The sequence below is a fragment of the Rattus rattus genome, chromosome 2 (assembly GCF_011064425.1).
Source record: "Rattus rattus isolate New Zealand chromosome 2, Rrattus_CSIRO_v1, whole genome shotgun sequence".
NCBI classification, from domain to species: domain Eukaryota; kingdom Metazoa; phylum Chordata; class Mammalia; order Rodentia; family Muridae; genus Rattus; species Rattus rattus.
The window spans coordinates 176,149,610-176,165,532 of NC_046155.1; the positions used below are offsets into that span (position 1 = coordinate 176,149,610).

General features: G+C 38.4%; 1 pseudogene; it reads left to right on the top strand.

The window, feature by feature from the left end:
• The first annotated feature begins 3,145 nt into the window (after positions 1–3,145).
• LOC116893438 lies at positions 3,146–4,120 on the top strand (annotated as a pseudogene).
• The last annotated feature ends 11,803 nt before the right edge of the window (positions 4,121–15,923 follow it).

Below are 15,923 nucleotides of genomic sequence, written 5' to 3' on the forward strand. Positions count from 1 at the left end.
TGACTGGGAAACCGGGAAAGGAAATACAATTGAAATGTAAATAAGAAATACCTAAGTTAATAAAGATGAAAAACAAAAAAAAAATTCACACTGAAATGTTAAAAAAAATACAGAAGGAAATTTCAAGTGTGAGTTATGGGGACACATACACTTCATTAAAAATATTTAATTCAGAATTGTTCCTGTGTGAAGGAAATACGGAAATAAATAGTAGAGCAAAGACTGAAAAAAATGTCTCCTAAAGACTACACAACCTCGGAAACTAACTAATATGCAACCACCAAAACCAGACACTATTGCTGCTTCCAGTAAGTCTTTGCAGGCAGGAGCCTGATATAGCAGTCCTCTGAAAAGCTCTTCCAGAGCTTGAAAAATACAGATGCAGATTCTTGCAGGAAACTATCAGTTTGACTATGCAGACTCCAATGGAGGATAAAGGGGAAGTACTGAAAGAGCTAAATGGGTCTGCAACTCCATATAAGAACAACAGTATCAACAAACCAGACACCCTAGAGCTCGCATGAACTTAACCACCAAACAAAGAATATACATGGAAGGTCCAATGGATAAACATGCATATAAAACAAAGGGTGGCCTAATATGGCTGGCATTAGTAGAAAGAGATCCTCTTGGTTCTGTGAAAAATGCTTTATGGAATGCAAGTCCGGACAGACAGAAATGAGCAAGTGGTTGGGTGAGCACCCTCATATAATGAAGGAGCGAGTGGGATGGCCTAGAAGTTTGGCAAAGTGGATCTCGGATGGGAGAAAACTTTTGAAAAGTAAGTAAATATGGGGCTGGCTCTGAATGGGTGTTCCTTCTGTCTCTGTTTTAATCTTTGCCTCTCTATTCCCTGCCAAGGGTATTCTTGTTCCCCTTTTAAAGAAGGAGTGAAGCATTCACATTTTGATCATCCGTCTTGAATTTCATGTGTTCTATGCATCTAGGGTAATTCAAGCATTTGGGCTAATAGCCACTTATCAATGAGTGCATACCCTGTGTGTTTTTCTGTGATTGGGTTACCTCACTCAGGATGATATTTTCCAGTTCCAACCATTTGTCTATGAATTTCACAAAGGCATTGTTTTTCATAGCTGAGTAATATTCCATTGTGTAGATGTACCACATTTTCTGTATCCATTACTCTGTTGAAGGGCATCTGGGTTCTTTCCAGCTTCTGGCTATTGTAAATAAGGCTGCTATGAACATGTGGCCCATACATATACAGCCACCCAATTAGACAAGATGGATGAAGCAAAGAAGTGCAGGTCGACAGGAGCCGGATGTAGATCTCTCCTGAGAGACACAGCCAGAATACAGCAAATACAGAGGCAAATGCCAGCAGCAAACCACTGAACTGAGAATAGGATCCCCGTTGAAGGAATCAGAGAAAGAACTGGAAGAACTTGAAGGGGCTCGAGACCCCTTATGAACAACAATGCCAAGCAACCAGAGCTTCCAGGGACTAAGCCACTACCTGAAGACTATACATGGACTGACCCTGGACTCTGACCTCATAGGTAGCAATGAATATACTAGTAAGATCACCAGTGGAAGGGGAAGCCCTTGGTCCTGCTAAGACTGAACCCCCAGTGAACATGATTGTTGGGGGGAGGGTAGCAGTGGGGGGAGGATGGGGAGGGGAACACCCATAAAGAAGGGGAGGGGGAGGAATTAGGGGGATGTTTGCCCGGAAACCGGGAAAGGGAATAACAGTCGAAATGTAAATAAGAAATACTCAAGTTAATAAAAAAAAAAAAGAAGTTAAATTCAACACAATTACAACTTAAAAAAAAAAAGTGGTTCAGAACTAAAAAAAAAATTCACAGCTAAGGAATGCTGAATGGCTGAGAAACACCTAAAGAAATGTTCAACATCTTTAGTCATAAGGGAAATGCAAATCAAAACAACCCTGAGATTTCACCTCATACCAGTGAGAATGGCTAAGTTCAAACACTGTATATATATATATGGGCCACATGTGGGGCAGTGATGGATGGAGGATGGGGAGGGGAACACCCATATATAAAGAGACGGGGAGGGGTTAGGGTGAAGTTGGCCAGGAAACTGGGAAAAAGAATAACAATCGAAATGTAAATAAGAAATACTCAAGTTAATACAGAAAAAAAAGATAAAAAGAGAAAAGTAAGTAAATAAAATAACCAATGAAAAAGAGAAAAAGAAGAGTTCAAATGAAATTTGCAGTAGTCCAGATTTAGTATTCATGTTTTTGTGTTTAATAATAATTATTATTATGGAAATATCACACATTATTTTGGTTTTTATTATGGCACACTAACAAATATGTAGCATATATTCTGCAAATATATGCACCTCCATCAACATTACACTTGCCCATCTTGCTGCTAAATCATTTCTCAGTTCAATCAACCTCTTTCTTCCTTCATGACATTGTATGCATGCTTAATTTTCAATACAAAAATGGTATTTTCATTGATATGTCCATACTACAAGCTTTATATGATATACTCATTCCCAATTACTTCATGCCTATTCACATTCCAAATGAAATTCCATTCTACTTTCTCTGTGCAAGATGTGGAAACACATGTGCACATACCCACAAACATACAAACACAAACACACATGCACATACATATGCACACGAACACACACAGACACACAAAGACAGACACAGACAAACACACACACACACACACTTCTAAAAAGATACACATTGCTATTATCAGACTCAGAAAATTCTGAATTTCCTAGGTCTTAAGTTTAAAGGTTCACATCCAGTTATATCCTCAATTCTTTTTAAAAAGATGATATAATTCTTGAAAGTTTGAGAAAAGTTTCATATTTGTATGTACACCCTTTATGTCTGTCATCTAAATTGTGATTTGACTATGAGAACAGTGGGCCTACAAATCTTATGTGTTTAACTTCATCCACTTTTCTAGCATTTCTTCATTACATTAAGTCTATTCCCTTAAATTCTTATAAGATTCGTTTGTGAGTTTTAGTCTAAATAGTTATATTTAAGAATCCATATCCATAGAATTACACTGTTAAAATTCTAAGAATTCAGTTGATAACTCTCTGCACCTCCCTGTTCCAGAGACAGCCACATCTTGTGCAATGCCAGTCTTGTCCTGTACAAAAGACGGTGAAGGTCAGAATGAACAGATCTGGACGTTTTAGGTGCCTGATTACCGGGGCTGCCTTCTCTGCGTCTGACAAAATGAAGATTTTTTGCCATAAACGACCCCTTCATTGACCTCAACTTTATTCTCTGAATATTCCAGTATGACTCTACCCAAGGCAAATTTAATGTCAAAGTTTAGGCTAAGAGTGGAAATATTGTCATTAGCAGGAAAGCCATCACCTTCTTCCAGGAGTGAGATCGTGCCTTTGTCAAATAGGTTGATGTTGCTGCTGTTTGTCATGGAATCTACTGGCATCTTCACTACCATGGAAAAGGCCTGGACCCACATAAAGGGTGGGGCCAAAAATGTAATCATCTCTGCCCCTTTGGCATATGCCCCCATGTTTGTGATATGTGTTAACCGAGAGAAATATAACAACTCACTCACAATTGTCAGCAATATATCCTGCACCAACAACTGAATAGCCACTCTAGCCAAAGGCATCCATGACAACTTTGGCATTATGGAAGTGTTCATGACCACAATTCATGCAATCACTGCCACTCAGAAGACTGTGGATGGGCCCCCTGGAAAGCTGATATGTGATGGCCATGGGATAGCCCAGAATATCAACCCTGCATCCACTGGTACTGCCAAGTCTGTGGGCAAGGCCAACCCAAAGCTAAATGGAAACTCACCAGGATGGCCTTTCATATTTCTATTCCAAAATATCCATTGTGGATTACCCATGCCTCCTGGTGAAACCTTCCTAGTATGATGATATAAAGAAGGTAGTGAAGCAGACATCTGAGAGACCATTAAAGGGCATGTTGGGTTACACTGAGGATCAGTTTGTATGCTGCGGCTTCAGTAGCTTCTCTTACTCTTTTATTTTTAATACTGGGGCTGATAGTGCTCTAAATGACAACTCTGTAAAGTTCATTACCTGGAATGACAATGAATACTTCTACAGAGACCTCATGGAATATCTGGGCTCCAAGAAGTAAGAAACCCTGGAAAACCTTCCCAACCCCAGTAAGGATCCTAAGAGCAAGAGTGAGGCCCTCAGTTGCTGAAGATTCCCTGTCCCAATTTGGTCCCCGAGACTTAGCATCTCCCTCAAAATTTCTACCCCTGATCTCCATAATAGCAGGATGATTATAGGGAGCCATCCCTACTCTCTTGAATACCATCAATAAAGTTTGCAGCATCCACAAAAAATGCAGTATACATGGCAATAATGAATATCCATTTTTAAAGTAAAATAAGTAAGTCATATATGGTATGCTTTGTTTACTCATTTGTTGAAATCTTCAAGATTTATGCACTCTTGTATATTTTGAATAATCACAAATCAAAACAAAAAATTGACAGAAAACAGCTTATTTGTTATGCTCACTCATGTTTACTTTCAGAAAAATTCACCAGAGCTGAGCATAAACTATAACATACTCCAATATATGCTGCCTTTCCTACTGGTATCTTTTGTGAGACTTTGTACAAAATTGTCTTGCTCAATAAATTATTTGGTCCCTGTTTACCAACCCTTTCCCAAAGTCAGTTAAGCTTCACAACCTATCCCAAATATAATTTTATTTTTTATACTAAATGCATGAGTCATATTCTTGTAACTCTCCGCAATTTGAAAATTTGTTATAAAAATTAAGTGCTATTTTAAAAGATATCAAAATTATTACTGTTGTCTGTGTGTCATAAACTACAATCATCATGTTTGAGTAATTCACACATATTGGATGCCATAACTTTTTATGAAGTGGTGTTGGATATTTTTGTATGCTTTTCTTCATCTAATCAATCCTTTAGCTGCCTTCGAGTAATATACCTCAACTTCAAAGATATACATTATCTCAAAATAAATAGTGGGAAAAATTTATATAAATGGACCTTAGGAGCAAGATTCTGGAACCATTACAGTAGGTAGTAAAATAGACCTCAACCCAAAATAAATCATAAGCAAAAAAAGGTATTACATGTTCATCAACTGCTTCAAATCTTATTTTGTTTGCCACAAACACAAAGATACCCCCTTTTGTAAAAGAAATTCAGCTAAATCTTGAATCACACTTATAGGCAATCATTAAGATCTCACAGTCTGACTTCGTGTCCTACAGATCTTGAGTAATGAAAATGTACAATATTGATACAGGAACAGACAAATTGGTCAGCAGAATAAAATTAAAGTCCCAGAAATAATACTGCACAGTTGCAGACAATTGCCTTTTATAAAGAAGTCAAAATAATTCCAGGAAGAAAGCAGTGTGCCTTCAGCAACTGGTGCTGGCCTAACTGAATATCTGCATGAGGAAGAATGGAAATAGATCCATATTTATCACCCTGCAGAAACCTCAAGTACAAGTAAATAAAAGTCCTCAATTTTACCCTTAAAAGACTTCAGGCTTCATGACCCTAGAGGATGACGAAGTCATGACACAGGGTGTCTGCTTGTGGAGATGAAGTACTTCTTGGAAACACTTGTTCACATCATTAAGTCACAAAAATGCTTTAAGTGAGCAGTGAGCATCTGTGAGGTATAGCTTAGAAGTGTGGAAGTAACCCTTCACTCTAGCAGTGTTAGGTGCTGAGCAAGTCCTGGGAAGTGATCAGACAAAACTGGTATTCTAGAGAACATAGACTGAGGGACAAGTATGAGATTACAACTAGACTCTTAATTCCTATAATCTAGCTTTCCAAACATGTATAGCAATTGTTCTATAGGTGCCGTAAAAAAGGAGTTGTGTGGCTGAATATTCTCTCAGTTGATGAATGTTCACTACATTATCAGAAAGATCAGAATTGTGACCACCTAACTCTATATGACATGCCATCATTACACATTCCATGAAATGTCAGTGCTGAAACACACTGTATGAACCAGGCTGGCCTTGGGCATATAATCTGCATCCTTGTCTTCTTAGTTCTGGGCTTAAAGTTGTGCCACCACTTCAGACTGGAAACACTTTTTTTTTAAATTTTTTTGTATAACTTGCTTTAACTGTTTAATACAATTATCTCTTGGTATATATTTTTCCTTCATGGAAAATAACTTTGTCCTAGGTTGTATCTGTAAACCAAGTTCTAGAATACATGTACGTATTAAATTTTGTTGAATATGTATCTTGTTTTGATTTTAGATCACAAGTGGCTGAACAAAATGATTTAGGAATATTTTCTGTTTTGGGGAGGAAAGGAAAGCTTTGTTGGAAACCTACACAACTTTCCAGAAGTAGAGATTTTGGGGATCTAAAAAGAGAAACTGCTGCTTTACTAAACCAACATGAATCCTAACTACATTTTATTTATTATTATACTCACAAAACAGTATATTTCTAATACCTAAGAGAAATGTAGATTGAAACAGATGGGTTTTATTACTGAGAACCAAATTTAAACAAATTCAGAGCGTAAGAGATCTTGTCCTGCCTATCCCTATCGGATTCATCTACAATAAAATTGTATATAAAGCTTAGGTTTCAAAGAGCAAGAAAATGTTGCAAGTAAAAATGTTACAAGAGTGAGAGGAACAGGAAGTTTGTTGTGAGAATACACTCCTACACATGGTAGAGATACAGCATCCATGTTGCCTCATAAATTTGATTTTCTGAATAAAAATGGGAAAAGGGAGATATTGATAGGCATACTAAACTGGATGAGTTCAATTTCATGAGGATTCAACCATATGCAGAGGACTACAATCAAGGAATGTTGAAATTGAAGAACTAGTCTACGCAAGGACTGAGATTTCCACTATGCAATATAACACGAAGAGTTCAGTCCTGAAATATTTTATCTATAAGTTATGTTGTATGGATGATTCAGGTTCTATTTATATGTTATTTCTAAATGAACAGTATGAATCTCAGAGTTTTGAAGAGTATTATTGTGAAGGATTGAAGAGTTGAATGAAAAGGGAAAATGATGTATTTATTTTAAAATTTAAAAAAGTTAGAAATGGACAATATTTCCTAGAATATCTTCAATTTTTATTATAAAAACAATTTATTAGACAATACTAAAGGTTCTAATAATCTCTATTGCTTCATCCAACAGCAAGTTTTGCTTTAACTTCTTTTTTTCATCTTTATTAAATTCAGTATTTCTTATTTACATTTCAATTGTTATTCCCTTTCCCGGTTTACTGGCCAATATCCCCCTAACCCGTCCTCCACTTCTCTCTAGGTGTTCCCCTCCCATTACTCCTCCCATTACCGCCCTCCCCCCAACAACAATTACATTCACTGGGGGTTCAGTCATAGCAGGACCAAGGGCTTCCCCATCCACTGGTGCTCTCACTAGGCTATTCATTACTACCTATGAGGTTGGCACCCAGGGTCAGTCAATTTATAGTCTTTGGGTAGTGGCTTACTCCCTAGAAGCTCTGGTTGGTTGGCATTGTTGTTCATATGGGGTCTCAAGCCCCTTCAAGCTCTTTCAATCCTTTCTCTAATTCCTTCAAGAGGGGTCCCGTTCTCAGTTCAGTGGTTTAATGATGGCACTCGCCTATGTATTTGCTGTATTTTGGGTGTGTTTCTCAGGAGAGATCTACATCCGGTTCCTGTCAGCCTGCATTTCTTTGCTTCATCCATCTTATCTAATTGGGTGGCTATAATATATATATATATATATATATATATATATATATATATATATATATATATATATATGGGCCACATGTGGGGCAGGCTCTGAATGGGCATTCATTCTGCCTCTGCTCTAAACTTTGCTTCCATATTTCCACTCAAGGGTATGCTTGTTCCCCTTTTAAAGGAGGAGTGAAACATTCGCATTTTGGTCATCCTTCTTGAGATTCATATATTCTGTGCATCAAGGGTAATTTGAGCATTTGGACTAATATCCATTTATCAATGAGTGCATACCATGTGTGTTTTACTGTGATTGGGTTACCTCACACAGGATGATATTTTTCAGTTCCAACCATTTGCCTATGAATTTCATAAAGTCATTGTTTTGATAGCTGAGTAATATTCCATTGTGTAGATGTACCACATTTTCTGTATCCATTCCTCTGTTGAAGGGCATCTGGGTTCTTTCCAGCTTCTGGCTATTATAAATAAAGCTACTATAAACATAGTGGAGCATGTGTCTTTGTTATGTGTTGGGGAATCTTTTGGGTACATGCACAAGAGAGGTATAGCTGGGTCCTCAGGTAGTTCAATGTCCAACATATTGAGGAACCTCCAGACTGATTTCCAGAATGGTTGTAGCAATCTGCAATCGAACCAACAATGGAAGAGTGTTCCTGTTTCTCCACCTCCTTCCCAGCATCTGCTGTCACCTGAGTTTTTGATCTTAGCCATTCTCACTGGTGTGAGGTGAAATTTCAGGGTTGTTTTGATTTGCATTTCCCTCATGACTAAAGATTTTGAACATTTCTTTATGTGTTTCTCAGTCATTCAGCATTCCTCAGCTGTGAAATCTTTGTTTAGCTCACAACCCCATTTTTAATAGGGTTATTTATCTCCCTGCAGTCTAACTTCTTGAGTTCTTTGTATATTTTGGATATAAACCCATTACCATTGGTAGTATTAGTAAAGATCTTTTCCCAATCTGTTGGTTGCCGTTTTGTCCTAACAACAGTGTCCTTTGGCTTACAGAAGTTTTGCAGTTTTACAAGATCCCATTTGTCGACTAGTGATCTTAGAGCATAAGCTATTGGTGTTTTGTTCAGGAAATTTTCTCCAGTCCCCATGTGTTTGAGATTCTTCCCCACTTTTTCTACTATTAGTTTGAGTATATCTGGTTTGATGTGGAGGTTCTTGATCCACTTGGACTTAAGCTTTGTATAGGTTGATAAACATGGATTGACCTGCATTCTTCTACATGCTGACCTCTAGTTGAACCAGCACCAATTGCTCAAAATGCTGTCTATTTTCCATTGAATGGTTTTGACTCCTTTGTCAAAAATCAATGACGATAGGTGTTTGGGTTCATTTCTGGGTCTTCAATTCTATTCCACTGGTCTTTCTGTCTGCCTCTTTACAAATACCATGCAGTTTTTATCACTATTGCTCTGTAATACTGCGTGAGTTCAGGGATAGTCATTACCCAGGAAGTGCTTTTATTGTTGAGGATAGTTTTAGCTATCCTGGGATTTTGTTGCACCAGATGAATTTGCAAATTGCTCTGTCTAACTCTATGAAGAATTGGACTGGTATTTTAATGGGGATTGCATGGAATCTGTAGATTGCTTTTGGTAAAATTGCCATTTTTACTACATTAATCTTGCCAAACCACGAACATGGGAGATCTTTCCATCTTCTGAGGTCTTCTTCCATTTCTTTCCTCACAGGCTTGAAATTCTTATTATACAGATCTTTCACTTGCTTGGTTAAAGTCACACCGAAGTAGTTTTTATTCTTTGGGAATATTATTAAGGGTGTTGTTTCCCTTATTTATTTCTCGGCTTATTTCTCTTTTGTGTAGAGGAAGGCTACTGATTTATTTGAGATAATTTTATACCCAGCAACTTTGCTGAAGGTGTTTATCGGGTTTAGTAGTTCTGTGGTGGAACTTTAGGGATCACTTAAATATATAATCATATCATCTACAAATAGTGGTATTTTAACTTCCTTTCCTATCGGTCTCCCTTTGATCTTTTGTTGTCTGATTGCTCTGGTTAGAACTTCGAGAATTATATTGAATAAGTATAGAGACAGTGGACAGCCTTGTTTGGTCACTGATTTTAGTGGGGTTGCTTCAAGTTTCTCTCCATTTAGTTTAATGTTAGCTACTGGTTTGCTGTATATGGCTTTTTCTGTTTTGGTCTGGGCATTGAGTTCCTATTCTTTCCTGGAGTTTTATCATGACGGGTTGCTGAATTTTGCCAAATGCATTCTCAGCATCTAATTAAATGATCATATGGTTTTTATCTTTCAGTTTGTTTATATAGTGGATTATTTGACAGTTTTCTGTTTATTAAACGATCCCCGCATACTTGTGATGAAGCCTACATGATCATGATGGATGATTGTTTTGATGTGGTCTTGGATTCAGTTTTCCAGAATTTTACTGAGTATTTTCACATCGATATTCATAAGGGAAATTGGTCTGAATTGCTCTTTCTTTGTTGGGTCTTTGTGTGGTTTAGGTATACAAGTAATTGTGGCTTCATAGAAGGAATTCGGTAGTGCTCCATCTGTTTCAATTTTATGGAATAGTTTGGATAGTATTGGTATGAGGTCTTCTATGAAGGTCTGATAGAATTCTGCACTGAACCCTTCTGGACCTGGGCTCCTTTTGGTTGGGAGAACTTTAATGATTGCTACTATTTCTTTAGGAGTTATGGGGTTGTTTAAATGGTTTACCTGTTCCTGATATAACTTTGTTACCTGGTATCTGTCTAGGGAATTGTCCATTTCGTGCAGATTTTCAAATTTTGTTGAATATAGGCTTTTGTAGTAAGATCTGATGATTTTTTTGAATTTCCTCTGATTCTGTAGTTATGTCTCCCTTTTCATTTCTGATTTTGTTAATTTTGACACATTCTGTGAGTCCTCTCATTTGTCTGGCTAAGGGTTTATCTATCTTGCTGATTTTCACAAAGAACCAAATTTTGGTTCTGTTGATTCTTTGTATATTCCTTTTTGTTTCTTCTTGGTTTATTTCAGCTCTGAGTTTGATTATTTCCTGCCTTCTACTCCTCCTGGGTGTATTTGCTTCTTTTTGTTCTAGAGCTTTGAGGTGTGCTGTCAAGCTGCTGATATATGCTCCCTCCTGATTCTTTCTGCAGGCACTTAGAGCTATGAGATTTTTTCTTAGCACAGCTTTCATTGTGTCCCATAAGTTTTGGTATGTTGTACCTTCATTTTCATTAAATTCTAAGAAGTCTTTAATTTCTTTATTTCTTCCTTGACCAAGTTATCATTGAATAGAACATTGTTCAAATTCCATGTATATGTGGGTGTTTTTCCTTTTTGTCATTGAATACCAGCTTTAGCCTGTGGTGGTTTGATAGGACGCATGGGATAATTTCTATCTTTTTGTATCTATTGAGGCCGGTTTTATTACCAATTATATGGTCAATCTTGGAGAAAGTACCATGAGGTAGTGAAAAAAATGTATCCTTTTGTTTTAGGATAGAATGTTCTATAAATATCTGTTAAGTCCATTTGGTTCATGACTTCTCTTAGTTTTTCTGTGTGTCTGTTTACTTTCTGTCTCCATGATCTTTCCATTCGTGAGAGTGGGGTGTTTAAATCTCCTATTCTTATTGTGTGAGGTGCAATGTGTTTTTTGAGCTTTAGTAAGGTTTCTTTTATGTATGTAGGTGCCCTTGTATTTGGAGCATAAATATTTAGGATTGGGAGTTCATTTTCCTGGATTTTTCCTTTGATGGATATGAAGTGTCCTTCCTTATCTTTTTTGATGACTTTTAGTTGAAAATCAACTTTATTCTGTATTAGAATGGCTACTGCTGCTAGTTTCTTCAGTCCATTTGCTTGGAAAGTTGTTTTCCAGCCTTTCCCTCTGAGGTAGTGTCTGTCTTTGACTCTGAGGTGCATTTCCTGTAGGCAGCAGAATGCAGGGTCCTCATTGCATATCCAGTTTGTTAATCCATGTCTTTTTATTGGGAATTGAGTCCATTGATATTGAGAGATATTAAGGAATAATGATTGTTGTTTCCTGTTATCTTCATATTTGGATGTGAGATTGTGCTTGTGTTCTTCACTTCTCTTTGTTTTATTGCCACAATGATTAGTTTCTTGCTTTGTCTAGGGTGTATCTTGCCTCCTTCTGTTGGACTTTACCATTTATTATCCTTTGAAGGTCTGGATATGGAGAAATATATTGTATAAATTTGGTTTTGTTATGGAATATCGTGGTTTCTCCATCTATGTTAATAGAGAGTTTTCCTGGATACAGTAACCTGGGCTGGCATTTGTGTTCTCTTAGGGTTTGTATGACATCTGTCCAGGATTCTGGCTTTCATAGTTTCTGGTGAGAAGTCTGGTGTGATTCTGATAGGTCTGCCTTTATGTGTTTCTTGACATTTTTCCCTTACTGCTATTAATATTCTTTCTTTGTTTTGTGCAATTGGTGTTTTGACTATTATGTGACAGGAGGAGTTCCTTTTCTGGTCCAATCTATTTGGAGTTCTGTAGGCATCTTGTATGTTTATGGGCATCACTTTCTTTAGGTTAGGGAAGATTTCTTCTATGATTTTGTTGAAGATATTTACTGGGCCTTTGAGCTGGGAGTCTTCACTCTCTTCTATACCTATTATCCTTAGGTTTGATCTTCTCATTGAGTCCTGGATTTCCTGTATGTTGTGGACCAGTAGCTTTTTTCCGTTTTCGTTATCTTTGACAGTTGTGTCGATGATTTCTATGGAATTTTCTGCTCCTGATATTCTCTCTTCTCTCTCTTGTGCTCTGTTTGTGATGCTTGTATCTACTGCTTCTTGTCTCTTCCTTTGGTTTTCTATATCCAGGGTTGTCTCCCTTTGTGCTTTCTTTATTGCTTCTATTTCCATTTTTAATTCCTTCACCTGTTTGTGTTTTCCTGGAATTCTTTCAGGGATTTCTGTGATTCTCTCTCTAGGCTTCTACTTGTTTATTTATGTTTTCCTCTGTTTCCCAAGGGAGTTCTTTATGTCTTTCTTGAAGATTTCCATCATCATGTTTAAATGTGATTTTTAAATCTAGGGCTTGCTTTTCTGGTGTGTTTGGATATTCAGTGTTTGCTTTGGTGGGAGAGTTGGACTCCAATGATGCCATGTAGTCTTGGTTTTTTTTGTTTGTTTGTTTGTTTGTTTGTTTTTTTTGCTTTGGTTCCTGTGCTTGCCTCTCGTCATCAGGTTGTCTCTGGTGTTACCTTGTTCTGCTATTTCTGACAGTGGCCAGACCGTCCTATTGTCCAGTGTGTCAGGTGTGCTGTAGACCTGTTTTCCTGTTTTCTTCCGGCCAGTTATAGGAACAGAGTGTTCTACTTTCAGGCGTGCAGTCTTTCCTCTCTACTGGTCTTCAGCTGTTCCTGTGGGCGTGTCTTTGAGTCCACCACGCAGGTGACTTGGAGCATAAGAGTTGGTCTTACCTGTGGTTCTGGGCCTGAAATTGCTCCTGGTGGGATACATTTGAGCTCTCCCTGTGGGTGGCAACCAGAAAGGCCTGTCCCGCCTTTTCCCGGGCCCCTGTGCCCAGGGGTCCCAGATGGCATTAGATGTTTTCTGCTGGAGTCAGAAATGCTGGCAGAGTGTAGTCCCTTCTGACTTCCCAGGCATGTCTGCCCCTCTGAATGTTCAGCTCTCCCTCCCATGGGATTTGGGTACAGGGAATTGTCCACAAGGTCCCTTCAGGTCCCAGCGATGTCTGGACCGCAGGGGACCTGCCGCTTTAGTGCCCTTATCTTCTGGTTCCCAGAGGCCAGAAGTTTCCTCTTGGGCCAGGGATGTGGGCATGTGTGGGCAGTATTGGTGGTATCTCCTGCTCTGCAGTCTTAGGAGTGCCCACCTGTCTGGGCTGTAAGCTCAATCCCACCATGTTTGGGAGCAGGAAGCTGTGGGCCAGGATCAGCAAGTTTCCAGCTAAAAACCAGAAGTGTCCGGTCCCAGAGGAATTTTGACTCTGTGTGTCATGAGTCCACCAGGCAGGTCACTTGGAGCAGAAAAGTTGGTCTTACCTCTGGTCCCGGGGTTGAAGTTGCTCCTGGGGTACTGCATTTGAGCTCTCCATGAGGGCAGCAACGAGTAGATTGTTTAACTTCTGATTCTTTAGAAACACATTTTGATATAAAGTGTTATGTTCTTTGATGAGTATTCTAAAATGGGATAGATGAGTTATTTGCAAGTTAAGAAATAAATAGTGGACAAGCTAGGATTATGCTTATGACCTGTAGTGTTTAGCAGTATTCATATTCTTATGGTAAGTACCCATTACAGAAGATACTGAACGCATGATTCGATGAATAAGATGAAATTCAGGTAGAAGCTTCAATTATAGTGGGTATGTTTTCTTTACAATTTTAAATTTTAATAGCTATATTTTAAACAAATGTAATTTGATTGAATGTAAAAAGTTAAGTTTCTCTGCTTATGAGACCTATGGTGCTGTTTGGGATAGCCATAGACCAAACTAGCCACCAGAACCCCACATTTCAAGGATCTGCATGTGAGATATATACATGTAAAAGTTCAAGAAAACAATAAGATTGTATGACATGAAAGAGAAATCTGAAATTCTGAAGTAACTAGTGAAGTAGGACAGAGGGCTTTTGACTTAATCTATTTCCTCCTTATGGCTCACTATTTGCCCTTTCCCTTCCTAGTTTTTAACTTTGTGAAAACTCTGACCAAAACCCCACAAGAGCCAGAAACAGGCAGTTAAAGTGTCTGCCTTTGCTGGGAGTGGCATCATGCTTTTCTGTAGGAGGGTATTGGGATAGCTGCCTTCTTCTGGAGTCAGGTTTAATATTTCCTCCTTTGACAGAGCGAGCCCTGGACACACACATACCTGCATAGTCCCAAGTCTCTGTGCTTCCTTTTCAGACATCCGGATATTTCTTCTAACTAGAAGTTCTGCATGACTGGAGCTCACCAGTTGTGACCAGAGAGCTGAGACAGGCTAAAACAGACAGATACCACCTTTTCAGTCAGAAAGTGGGTAGGGAGCACCAGCTACATGAAGGCCCAAGGATACGGATAGTCCTGGAGTCTCTCAGTTGGACATCAGTCGCCATCAATCACAGCAATGTGCCTATGTCCCATCACTTTACTTTCTAATATAGAGGATAACTCCCCAAACTTCACACTATTCACATTATAGCAAATAAACAGGCACAAGCAGGCAATGCTTAGGTACCTTGTCATTTGTCAATAAGAAAGCAGGCAGACACAGGGATTTATATTTTTAGTTGTATTTGATAGCATCCCAGTTTAATTCACAAAACTTTCTGACATATATTCATATAAATTTGAGGTCCCTTTTCTGAAAATACACAAAAATTGCTCATGCTAGCCTGTAACTTTGTAAAATGTTGATGAGAGAACACTTACAAATGCACACCACTACTTAAGCACACTTACTTTTTTTTAAAAAGAAAAGTGGTTCAAATAGGAACCAAGCTCAAGAAACTACACAAAAACCAAATGAGATTAAAGGTGTTAACTTTACCAACCTGTTGCTCCCATCTGTTAGTATTTGTTTATCTTTCAGACTGGGAGTCACTGTATAGCCCATGATGGCCTGCTGGAGTTCCAGGCCCATCATCACATCCAGGTTCTCCTCCCTCAAATATCTGATCCCTTCAGTGTGTCTGGGTTTAAACTCTCCCAGTATTAAATAGAAGGCTGCTGTGGATGGAGTTATTGTCACAATAAGAGTCTAGAATACAGAGTGTAAGGCAAGCAAACAGCACACTGGGTGCTGTCCATGAACACAATCGAGTTAGACCAGACTACCCAGCCTTGCTGGGCTCAAAGGCTGATCTGAACCTTGTAGGTCATTCTTACTTTATTGGATTTTCTTTTGTTCCATAGTTGCTTGCTCCACTATTTTGTAATTATGGCAAGGTCAGAGCTTTAGTTAGTTTAAGAATACTTAGCCATACTTCAAATGTCTGACTCAAATGTTTTTATCCTTCTGAACAAATGTCTGATTTCCATCTACAATTATTTTAAAGATATACAGTAAGTAAGCTGAAAAGAGAGGCAGGATATGGGGCTAAGGACTGCCACCACACTTGGGCATAGCACTGATGAGTGAGTTGCTCAGTGTTGGTGGTTAGGACCAGCTAGTGAGTCTCCTCCAGGAAGGCCTTGCAGGACCTAAGGCATTG